We start from the raw sequence: 12,974 nt of genomic DNA, 5'->3' as shown, positions 1-12,974 counted from the left end.
TCTATCACTCGTTGCATTACGTAACCTTAGATTTTACTAGACCTTATTTGTCATCGCGGTAATGAAAGGCAGGAATGAAAGATTTTTTTTTAGCCATGCTAGCGGCATGCAGATGACAGTGTGTGTCTGTCGGTTGGCCCACCACTGTGTTCTAGAGTGAAATAGCTCAACAACTAGTGGCTGAATTTTTTCATTTCATAATCTTGTTTTTATAAGAGGTGTTATTGAGCTCAGAGTTTGATTTCTAATATTCTGGTGAACACATCATGGTCAAAAGGTTCCAAGGCTCCATCACTGACCACCAAGGATTAAAAATCCCTGATCTGATTTGCAGATTAGCAATAGGAAACACATGTTTTGTTGTTTTTCTCTGACATGTCAAGCATCTCTGAGATCTCGGATTTACCCTCTGCTTGGCAGACATGATTGTGAGTTCACACATCATATTAACACAGAGAGGACTAAAAAAAAAAAAATGCACCAACAGCAGGCTTACAGTACGTTTCAGTGGAGTCAAAGCGGTGGGTAGCAGATGAAAACAAAGAACTTTAAACCCACAGATGACTCCTACACACAGTGAGAAGGGTTTTATTTCTCTTTTGCCCTCTCTGCCTCTCTGTATACACACACACAACCACTCACATATGTTTGGTCAGCCCAAGGGAGGCTTAAATCAAAGCAGAAGACTAAATGTGCCGTGCTAAGTGAGAAGAGGGCTAATTTCAGTCTTTTCAAAGCGGCTAACCTGGAGCTTTTTTTTTTTTTTTTTTTCCTCAGACGCCTTCCGATTTAAAAACGTCCCCAGCAGATGAAAACACAAAAATGGTAAAAGGAAAAGCTAACAGCCCAAAATAGGCCTTTGCCTGTGCCGCTTGGAAGAAAGATTGACATCCGTTTGCAACACGGAGACAAGTGATGTGTCTTGTAATTGAATTCCTGTCAGATTTGCTTAATGTGCTGGCTGTCAGCTTGTCAAGACGTTGTCATCCGCACATCTTCCAAAACTTTCATTATGCCTGTTAGTGTGCCCACACAAAAAGACACAGTTACGCACACATGCATATGCACACCCACAATCCATTTAAAATCCTGTCTTTTTCTTTCAGCTACAGATCCAACCCTAACCATCAGTCTTCTGCTATGGTGGTCTTTATTCGAAAGTGTGTTTGACGTTTGGTAGTTATGGTGTCATCCAACTTCCCGGTGATTCACTCCATGCAGCGCTGGCTGGCTTTGCCTTTTTTTAAAAAAATGTCTTAACAATCTGCAAACTCCATACCATCAGACATTTAAGCGCGCTCTCGCCTTATAAGGCAGAAGAAAGGCTCTTTGGAGGCAGCGAAGGGGGAAAAAAGCAACAGGTTTTTATTTTGTTTGCTGCCAGTAGTAGCGGTGCCAAGAAAAGAATAGACTAACTGCAGTTTGCATCTGCAGGTGCTGACACTTTGATGTGTGCAAAACAGAAACCACAGACGGATTAAAGGGGGGATGCTGAAAAAAAATCATTAAGAACATAAAGAAAGAATCAAAGAGCCACATAAACTGATATTTCAGGAAGAGAGAAAGGGATTTTTATCATCTCTTTCTTTCATGTGCAGTGTGATTTTGTTAAATGGCCTGCCATAGTGTTCATTTGTGTTTTGTCTCCCCTCCAAAAGCCTGCTTTCACCCCTGCCAGGGGTATTTGTACATGAATTGATAGCATGTATAAATCAACAGTGCTGTGTGCCACTTCAGGTGTCAGGAGAAAAATATGGAACTTTATGAGAGCTCTTTTGTCCAGACACACAATAGCTCCAAACGTGATCAAACACTCACGTTGTTAGCAGGCCAAGCATGGATAGCGAGCAAAGAGAATAATGAGAGGCCTGATGCAGCATTGCAGTCTCTCTGGCCATAGACTGATGGGCCAGGGAACTCATTGCATTATGGAGAGAGGGATGGAGTAGTAAAGCACTACACAGTGAAATAGTCACCACACACACACACACACACACACACCAGTAGAAATGCATCCCACAAACACAAATTACCTGCCAGCATCAATTCCAGCCCCTGTATATCACATTTATGTGAAAGGTTAAACAGAAACAAATGGTTGATTTGGCCCGGAGCTGAGGCTTGGCAGAGGACAGACTATTTCACCAGGAGATCCCTGGACAGAGGTGACCACAGCTGAAAGGGGCACAATTCTTTGTGTGTTTGAGTGCTGATTTAAAAACCACATTAGGGGGAAAAAAAGCAAAGTTGTGGTTTGGTTGCAGATAACCTGAGTAAGTCTAATAAAGTAGTTTTGTTTCCAAATGCAGTTTACTCTGAGACTACTGTCTCGTCTTTCCTCTGAGTTTGAGGAGAGGCACCTCAGTTAACCTCAACTGCTGCTGACAAATCTGCAACTTTGCCAGTAGATTTAGTGACTTTTCACACCCCCATAGCTACTATTGCTTTAAAATAAGAACCAATGTGCCACTTGAGGCATGAGGTGACAAACTGGTACACTACAGTACATGTTTGAGTAGTGTTTCTATGTTATCTAATCTAAATAGCTCTCATAATATCACAATGTAAGCTGAAAATATTGATATATAAAACAGTCAACTTGATTAAATAGCACATTTTCTTCTGTCAAAGATTTCCTTGGAAGACACTTTTTCTGATAAGTGATTATGAAATGGCTAAAGTGATTTGTCAATAATGTAGATCAAATATGTGTTTTAGACGCTGAGCATGCCATCACAATGCTTGAGCATTTTTATTGTTTTTTAGAAGTGGTTATAGACTCCTTAGTATTGTTTGAACTAATTTGACATTGTGGCAAAAACCGCTATTCACTTGAGATGATGAGAAGATCGAAACCACTTTAATGTCTGTATGCTAAGTCTGAAGCTACATCAGGAAGCGTTTAGTTTAGCTTAGTTAGACTGGAAGCAGGAGGAAACTCCCACATATAACCTCCTGTAACACCACAAATTGCAGTTTTCACTTTGTTTTTTGTAACAGATTAAACAAATGGGATGTAATGGGTTTCACTGAGCTTTATAAGTGCTGCTTGGCAGTTTTTTTTACCTTTCGATATAGACAGGCTAGCTGTTATCCCCTGTCTCCAGTGTGTATGTTAAGCTAAGCTGTCTCCTGGCTCTAGCTGGATATTTAATGGAGGGCTATGAAAGTAGTATTGCTCTTCTCATCAAACTCCCAGCATGAGAGTGAATAAACATATTTTTGAAAATGCTGAACTATCTCTTCCCTCATAATGAATGTGAGACATTTTGTCCAGAAGTCCGATACAGAAGCTGAAATTAGCTTAATCAGATAATTTTCTCACTCATTTTGATATATTTCCCTTATCAAAATAAATTCTATACCTACACATGACCGACCCGCAAATGTGTCTGCAATTTGTGAGCGATAATTGTTATGAAACGTGACCGAAGTGAGTGAATAGCTTTTGCGGAGAGGGCCCCTGGCTACATGGGTAAACTAATTAATACAAAACTGATACACAAACGTACATTTTCACATGACATCTTCCCTTCGGAGAGTTTATTGTACCACAATAAACTTGATGACACAGAATGGCTGAGCCTACAGGCAAGACAGTGCCAAATGACAGGCTCAGATTTAAACCTTATGCAAACTGCACTTAAGGAGAATTTTCATTTTGTTAATTGCCAATAAATAAGTGTGTAGAAAATGCTAATTACAGTGACATGGCCTTCTTTTACAGTGCTGAGTTGCATGTTTCATACATGCCCATGGCAAGGTGAATACACATCATTGGTAACCTCCCTGGCTCTATACCACTGCTCTTCAAGGCCCTTTACTGAATAAATTTATCAAATTAGAATAGATTTCTTAGGAGATAAATATACAACTGCTGGCAGCAATTTCACGAAGGTTTAATTGTTGTTTTGTTAAATCTTGCCAGTGAAGTAATAAAAATGAACATTCTTCAACACCACTAATGTCATCCCCGTCTGAATGGTGTAACAATTTGGAGGTCCCACTGAGAATAATATTGTTTCACTGCTGAAGACTCCCCAGCCCTGAGAAAACACAGTAAAACACTGGTGTGTGAGAGCGGCTGACGATTAGGTTCGCTAACGGTTAACAGTTGGTAGAGACTCCATAAGCAACAGCTGCTGTGCTTCTGCCAGTGGTTTCCAAAAAGATTTCAGAATTAACAGACAATGCTGGTGAGTCAAACTCCAAAGATATTTGAGCTTTAGCAGCCTTGAGCAACAGATTGAAAGTGGTCTAAGAAGGGGCCATCCTGAAATGGAAATTTTGGAAGCAGTGATATGTGCTGTGAGTCCTAGATTGAAACTGAGGAGGTATTTAGAGGGGAAAACAGATCTCACACAAGCAACTCTTAGACAAAATCTTAAGAGCTCACTATGCAGAAAAGGATGCAAATGTACTGTACCAACAACTGAAACATCTTTTGATTTCATTGTCCGTGTACTTGATCTGCCCCAAAAGGTCCTGTTTGCATCTGAGCATCCCCAGTCCGCCCTGAAATATAACAAAGAGTTAGTTCAGCGTCAGTGTTTTCAGTCTATCATGACAGGCTTGTCAAACGACAACATAAGAGCAGAGATGAGAATGTATTTGCAGGACGAGAACAGTAGTGACGAGCTGCTGCTGCAAAATATGCAGATTGTTCAATATAATGAAAATGAGTTGCCCCAAAAGATTAAAGCCACAAACAAGGTCACTCACAGAGCAAGTCCAAAGCTAGTGGAGAGACACTCACTCTGAGTTAAACCTAGCAAACCAACCACAGAAAATCCCTATTAACAAAAATAAGAGTGCCATGTATTTATATGCATTATAAAGCTCACAGGCCAAGTAGCATCTGGTACAAACTGAAAATTAGCTATGAGCTAACTCTGTTACAGTACATAAAAAACACAGCCTGCTCATTACTGTAAAGCACCTGTGGAGTCAAATTCAAAGCATTCAGACAAACCCTCACTGCACAACACAACCCTGGAACAAAACGTGTGCAAGTTGCACAGTTGGTAGGCAAAAAGTGTCTTATCTGGTGCAAAATGAACAGTTGTAAAACTCAAGACCTGTGGGACAGGGCTGTCACAGGAGTGTCCATAATGAGTGAGACATGGAAGTCCCAAAACTTGAGAGCTGCCAATGGCTCAGAAATCCCGTTCCAGGTGTGGGTTGAATTTAGACTAAGTCTATACAACCCAAAAACTAAAACAGCAGGATCTGATGAGATACTAGTTCCAGTACCAGTGAGCAGGGACATAGTACAAAGACCCATAATCGAGTTTAACGCCATCTTGGAGATAATGAGAGACAGGGAGGATCAGGTTCAGCCAAGTGACAGTGCAGCTCTGCTCAGAAACTCACTAAGACTAGGTACAGGAAAGGCAGAAGCTAATTCAAGGTGCTACAAATGAAAATGTTACTTACACTGTCAAAACAGGTAGGACATCTGTTGTAGTTTCAGGAGGACAACTAAAGTGCATTAGCTGCCCTGTCAAAACAGATCTTAAAGTGATCACTTAAAATGCTTTTTGAAGAGGAGAACCTGTCATTGGATGAAGAACTCAAAATCGCCTGTCAGCTGGTCAACATTTCCTGCTTTTCACCGAGCACGATGACATCACAACTCCAGGTAATACTGTGACAGAAACGACTGTACTTCTTAAGAAGGTAAAATTCCTGTCCCAAATTCTTGTTAACTTTTACAGAGGAGCAATATAAAGCATCCTGACTGGAAACATCACAAATTGGCATGGGATGTGCACGGCCCAAGACAGGAAGGCTCTGCAGCAGGTGATTAAAACTGCCCAGAATATCATCAGTACTCAACTGCCAAGCATCAGTGATACTGGTGAGGTGAGGAGCCTGCACAGAGCCCAAACGATACTAAAAGACAATACCCACCCCAGCCACAGCCTGTTCACACTGCTGCCGTCTGGCAAGAGAAACAGAAGTATCTGCTGTCGTATCACCAGACTACAGAGCAGCTTTTTTCCTCAGGCTGTGAGGAGTCTCACAGCCTGAGGAGTCTCACACTCCAGTATAGAAAATAGTTTTATTTTTTTATGACTTATTACTTATTAATCCATTTATATAATTTCTGTTTTGTGAGTAGCATTAAGGGACAAACTACACTTTGTTATACAATCTTGTGTTGTAAAATGATAAATGAATCTTGAATCTTGATAGGGGGCATACAGAGAATAATGGACTGTTATCCGGTGTACCCAGAGGAACACCAGGTTAATGCTATAGTAGTCAAAAACTCCCAGTTTCCACCCAACTCAACCACAGGAAAGTCTCAGAGTAATCCTAAAGACAAACTGTGAGTTCCACCTGTAAACCTGGACCACAGGAGGCTGTGGTTCAGGAGGTAGAGCGGAAGATCTGACGGAATATAGGGAGATCAGTGGTTTGATTCTTGGCTCCTCCAGTCTGCATGTTTAAGTGTCCTTGGGCAAGATACTGAACCCCAAATTGCTCCTGATGGCTATGCCATCAGTGTATGAATGTGTGTGAATGGTTAGTTCCCTCTGATGGGCAGGTGGGGACCTTGCATGGTAGCCCCTGTACCCAATCAGCGTATGAATGTGTGTGTGAATGGGTGAATGTGACATGTAGTGTAAAAGCGCTTTGAGTGGTTGGAAGACTAGAAAGGCGCTACACAAGTACAGTCCATTTATCATTTACATGACCACTTAACAACAAGCTATGGTTAAATAAATGCTTAGGGAGGAATACAGTACATCTGCCAGGCACAAAGGTGAGATGGGCTACATTGAAAACCACATACAGGACTTTTTGAACAATGGCTTCATCCGCAAATCCACATCCCCGTATGCATCTGCAATTGTTTGTGTGACGAAATGAGATGCAAGCCTAAGACTATGCATTGACTACAGGGGGCTTCATAAAAAGACAATCCCAGATAGGTACCCCATACCTGAGAGTAGTATTGCTCTTCTCATCAAACTCACAGCAAGATGGTGAATAAGCACATTTTGAAAATGTTGAACTATCTCATTTTCAGACATTTTGTCCAGAACTCCAGGGACCTGTTTCACCAAGGTTGCAATACAGAAGCTGAAATTAGCTTAATCAGATAATTTGCTCTGACTCATTTTGACATATTTCACTTATCAAAATAAATGCTATACCTACACATGACCAACTCACAAATGTGTCTGCAATTTGTGAGCGATAATTGTTATGAAACATGACCAAAGCGAGTGAATAGCTTTTGCGGAAAGAACCCCTGGCTACATGGGTAAACTAAATTAATACAAAACTGATACACAAACGTACATTTTTAGATGACCCTTCCCTTCAGAAAGTGATATTGTACCACAACAAACTTGATGACACAGAATGGCTGAGCCTACAGGCAAGACAGTGCCAAATGACAGGCTCAGATTTAAACCTTATGCAAACTGCACTTATGGAGAATTTTCATTTTGTTAATTATTAAATAAGTGCATAGAAAATGCTAATTACAGTGACATGGCCTTCTTTCAGTGCTTGAGTTGCATGTCTCATACATGCCCATGGCAAGGTGAATACACATCATTGGTAACCTCCCTGGCTCTATACCACTGCTCCTCAAAGCCCTTTACTGAATAAATTCATCAGATTAGAATACGGAAAATCTAATATTCACTATTATACTGGCACCTTATTCACAAATAAACTGCTCGGCTCAATTCTATCCTTTTAGATTCTGTGAAGACTAAAGCAAGAATGTGGGAGGAAAGCATGTTTTCAGCACATACTGTCAAAAATGACATTTCTTAGAAGTTAAATATACAACTGCTGGCAGCAACTTCATCAAGGTTTAATTGATGTTGAGGACTTACAATGGAAACGGATGCACACAGCAGCAGAGAAATGGAAATGAATCACCTTGGAGATCAGTAAGAGGATGAGTAGGCGTTGCAGCTGGATCTGGTGTACTCTCAGACTTACCTACAACTTTTACTAAAATGATTACCGTTACTGCTGCTGATAACAAAACTACCAATACTACTACTATACTCACTAGTGGAAAAAAAATGAATTGACATTACCACTTGATATATACTCCATCTGAACTGCTTGTCAGACAGTCAAATAGATTCGGAAACACTTCCACCACACGTTTTTGATGTTGGATCATTTCTGTAACTTTCCGAAACCGACAATCGAACATTAACACCCACTTCGTTTCGTGACTGGCCAGCTGTGTGCAGGTGAGAAAGGAGCAAAGGCTTGAATTTCTCTTTCTAGGTATCTTTTCACTACTTCTAGCGCCTTTCATTCGAACAACTGAGTGAAACACGATAAATGCGTTCCGAGAGAGACTGTCTGAATATGTGTGCCATTACCCACGTATTGAAATGATATATCTTCCCCCTCTTGGACAGCTGACTGTTCACTCTGCTTTTGAGTATAGCCCTTCGAAACAACTATGAACACTTGATTTCCAACACTGTCAACACTTCATATGAACTAGTTCTGACTGCCAATTACTGGGAATCCACATAGAAAGCGAGACATGATCGGTAAGCGTAAATGTGTTCTATCTGTTCAGTCCACACCAACTCTGACCTGCGTTTGGGCGTCTCTGTCCACAGAACCTTAACCAGGCTGACTGACAGCATAAATACATAGCGGGAGATTTAAACAGTTGTCTTCACAGATTACGCTTCACTAAACGTGACAAGAGAAAAAAAAGCTTGACTAATTACAACAGTAAAAGCAAGCACAACTGCACAGTAGCCCAAGAAAGCACAATATAAAACGAAATATACGGTGACATATAATCTTGAGACCTCTTCTTGTAGAGGAGTCCAGAGATAAAATATAGTTACAATAGTTTAATTACTTCATACATTATATATATTTCTAAGTACGTTTGCTTAATCAAGTTACAAACTACTGACTGACTCATCAAAAGAGAATGCACTGACAGTTTGAGAACTAAAGATACAAGTACTAATACTACTAAAACTACTAATGTTACTGCCACTACTACTAATTATTATTACAATAATATCACAGCTGCTCCAACTGTTTCTGCTACTGTGACTAAAATACTGCTATGTCTGCTGCAAGTTGTCAGGCTACTCAAAGCAGGATTATCATCTACTGTTGTAACCAAGGTCTTAAATCTACTAATACAATACCCCGCTGGTGTAAAGCCTGACTGGGCTGCGCTCAAGGAATTGCAATAATCAAATCAGCCCTGTAGTTAAACTTTTTGCCACAGATGCAGGGACACGCTGGCGTGTGCTGCCTCATTCCTTTCTCCTTTTCATTTAGCCACGTTTTTCCGGCTCAGACAGATTAGATGTACTGATACACTGACTCAGAATGCTGTTATTGATGTCTTTGATGAGGTAATTACATATTTTGCATAAAGGTCAGGGCAACAGCGGATATGAATCACTAAACGTGTACAGTAGGGGGGGTCTGGTCTTCATGCTGGAGTTTATTTTCACATCACATCATCACAAATGGCAGATTGTTCCCTATGTTGAGAGTGACGAAGATGGATGACATTTATGAATATGGCTTATTGACACAAATAAGTAAATTAAGGTCCGTGAGGCTTTAAGAATAATTCTGATGACTTTTTACAGGAGTGATGGACTGACAGAAGCCAGAAAGAGAATAAAAAGAATTGACCTAGCTGAGCTCCTCACAGTGTGCACTGGTGTAAAATTGGGTTGGGTCTGGAGAGCTGGTGAGTTTTGGTCTTGGTTTAGCAAAAATATGATAAGAACAGCTCACCACCCACTGCTAGCCAAAGGGGGACAAACACAGACACCATACCTGTGAGGAGAAAATAGAGAGAAAAGAACAGAGAGAGAGAGCAGAGAAGCAGTGAAAGAGAGATGGCTGCACGCTGAGGACACACAGAGAATTGCAACAAATCTGAAGCAGGGGGAAAGGATGCAGAAGCAGCATCGACTCAAACAGGAGTGACAAATTAAACTACAGCTGTGCATTTGCACTGCAAGAAGCACGATCCACAATTCACAGGAAGTTCATTAATTTCCTACAGAGCCAAAGGACTGGGGAAACAGTGGACGTCAACAATGCTGTCAGCTGAGAAGTTTACCTCAGCTGAACTTTTCACAGCAATTGGTGGTAAACAGCATATAAGGTTTCAGGTTTTTGTTTGTTTTTTAATCCCTACAGATGTGGTTTACTATGTACAGTAATTCAGACTTGAGACTGCAAATGTTCACCTCACGTTATTCACACAAATTAACACTGGCGTGTTGCAAGTGTTTATTCATCACGTTAGCTGTTAGCTTTAGCTAGCTAATGTATATACCAATGGTGTATGCATGGTGTGTTGCGTTTTAGCCTCTGGTTGATCTTTAAAATCACCAAGAATCCCAGCTGTTTCTGTTATTTCCCTCCAGTCCCACTCCTTTGCTGCTTATGTTCATGAATTAGAGTTATAAAGTCTCTGGGTAAGCACAAATTTTTCACTCAAGTTGAAACATTTTTTACCAACACAGAAACGTATTCACCTCTTTACAACTTCACCTGCACCAACTCTTTTACATATTAAAGGTAATCAGTGAAATTAAGAAAAGTGCTTCTCATTTTAACACTCTCTCTTTTGGCATGTGTTTAAAAGGCATTTTTTTAATTAAAAAAAGGCAACGTTAATATTGTTAATCTGTAATCAGTGAAGAGTTCAGGCACTGGGAGCAGAGCTGTTCCAGAACTGCCAACATCCTCCCGTAATGCCCACTTAGAGAAATACGTGAACAATGACTCTGCAGTATGTGCGGTGCCATGCTATTGTTCCGACAGCCCAATATTCCGAAACTCGAGTAGTTCGAAAAACTTCCCATTGCACCAAAAGCCCATAGGCCGACAGCCCATTATCCTGAAAACAGAAGTCCCACTGCTCCAAAAATACACACTCACACTCTTGATGTGCAAGTGATCATTTTAACCCAAACCATGGTTTACATCACAGTTCTGTTGTAATGTGTCCCAAATAACCCTGTAATAAAGTCTAATAAGGATATAACAATAACAAATAAAGATGCAATTTCCTGGCAGCTTGCATAGTCAAATGTTACTGGGGTGGGATAGTGACAGCATTAAATGATGTCTAACTATTGTGGGAGTAGAGCATCTGGGAAGCTTGTGCTACGCTCTGTATTACTACCAACAAACTCCACTGGTCTCCGGAGAATATCCAGGCAAAGTCATACAAAGTCACCCGTTATGATTTATGTTATGGTTTATACATTATCTGTTAAATTCAGCAATATGTTAACAGTGTCTGGAAAGTAGTAGTGAGGCCAGGAGTCACTGAAATCCAACTCAAGAGTGTGTATTTTCAGAGCAGTGGGCTTTTGTTTCTGGGATAACAGGCTGTCGGACTACAGGCTTTTGGTCCAATGGGACAGTTTTCAAAATGTTGGGGTTTCGGAATAATTGGCCTTCGGACCAATGTGCAGTCCCCATATACGTTACTGGTGCGTTATGTATGTGAACTCACTCCCATCATTTGTCACTGTCATCACTTGAACACAACTACAGAAGAGAATGAGTGACCACTGTCCAGAAGAAATGAACCTCTCATGTTATTTCGGAGGAACGGCAGTACTTTGTTCATTTTTTTCAGGCATTTCTGCATTTGGCAAGGCAAATATATATAGGCAGTTTCAAAGTAGTTTACATACTACAAATTCAAGGAATTCAATCAAATTATTACTAAGCTTTAAATTGAAGTTTAAAGTCAAATCTCTGTCTCCAAATTGTCCTGTGAAAGTAAGTTACTCTACATATATGAAACTGGTAATACAAAAACAATATAACAAACAAAAATTATTCTGTACCTGCAGCCATACCTCTAGGTGAGTGCAGAATTGATTATGGACACATTTGATGGCAAATCAAGGTCAGACAACAGGACTATTCATGTCTTGCCTCCTGGGCGTGAAGCTGAAAACACAAAAACCACTGCCAGATTTCATCTTTCAAAAATGTTTCATTCAGCCAGAACAGCTCAGTGTAAACTAAATTACAAAATAAATGTTGGATAGTTTCTTGTTCTTAATCACATTTACATGATACAAATATTTATGAAATTACATTATTAACAAGGATACTTGTCTTCTTGATTTTAATTTGCATATTTATACTATTCTACTTGACATTTATTCATCCAGTGGCAGTTGTAATCTAATGTATCAGTGGCTGAGCAAGGAAATTAGATAATCGCACTAATATAAACTGCTGCGGTATGTGAGCAGGAATTATTGTAGTTAAAGGTGACTCGTGTGATTCTGTGTTATTAGTAGGCCATGCATCAATTTGGCTGGTGATTATAAAGCATACTGATGAATCATTATTTGAGTTCACAGTAAGCAGTACATATTGATTAGTACGTATAGATTTTGGCCAGTCAGAGCAGCACAGTCTCCACAGGGAACAATTGTGAGTCTTTTTTTTCCCTCTTTACCCTGTACACTAATGGCTTCACCCAACAGTTGAGGGAGCCACATGCAGAAATTTTCTGATGACACAGCAGCTGTGAGGTGTTTTAGCGGGTGGGGTGATCACAGAGTAATAACTGGTTATATTTAGAAATGGTGTAAAATCAACTATTTTCACTATATCAGTTTGTACTGGTAACTAAGGAAATCGTGTTGGATTTTAGGAGACTGAAAATAGATCGTTATCAGCCAGATGGAGAAAAAGGTGCAGCTGACTAATACGTGAAGGTGACCTTACCTAAACTTAACTGGAAATAAAACTGCAGATAATGGACCATATTCACACAGTGGCCATTCTCCTCTGACGTCATGCTCAGGGTGGGAAGCTCTCAAGTAAAGCTTGTGTGAATTTGTTTACCTTTTCATACTTAATTTGATTATCTTTTTCAAACATCTAAATCTTGAACTGTACAAAATATCCACCAGCTGAATGTCTGTACGTTCAGAATGTTCACA

The 12,974-nt window shown here is 40.2% G+C and overlaps 1 long non-coding RNA gene across 1 annotated transcript; it reads left to right on the top strand.

Annotated features, from left to right (window-relative positions):
* Positions 1–8,462: 8,462 nt before the first annotated feature.
* Positions 8,463–10,394, top strand: LOC122972958. Its single transcript, XR_006399882.1, has 2 exons — positions 8,463–8,546; positions 9,627–10,394. It is a non-coding gene; the product is annotated as an uncharacterized LOC122972958 (long non-coding RNA).
* The last annotated feature ends 2,580 nt before the right edge of the window (positions 10,395–12,974 follow it).

The sequence above is a fragment of the Thunnus albacares genome, chromosome 21 (genome assembly GCF_914725855.1).
Source record: "Thunnus albacares chromosome 21, fThuAlb1.1, whole genome shotgun sequence".
Lineage (NCBI taxonomy): Eukaryota > Metazoa > Chordata > Actinopteri > Scombriformes > Scombridae > Thunnus > Thunnus albacares.
The sequence above is the reverse complement of the archived record's forward strand: the minus strand, read 5'-3'. Positions and strand labels throughout refer to the sequence as shown.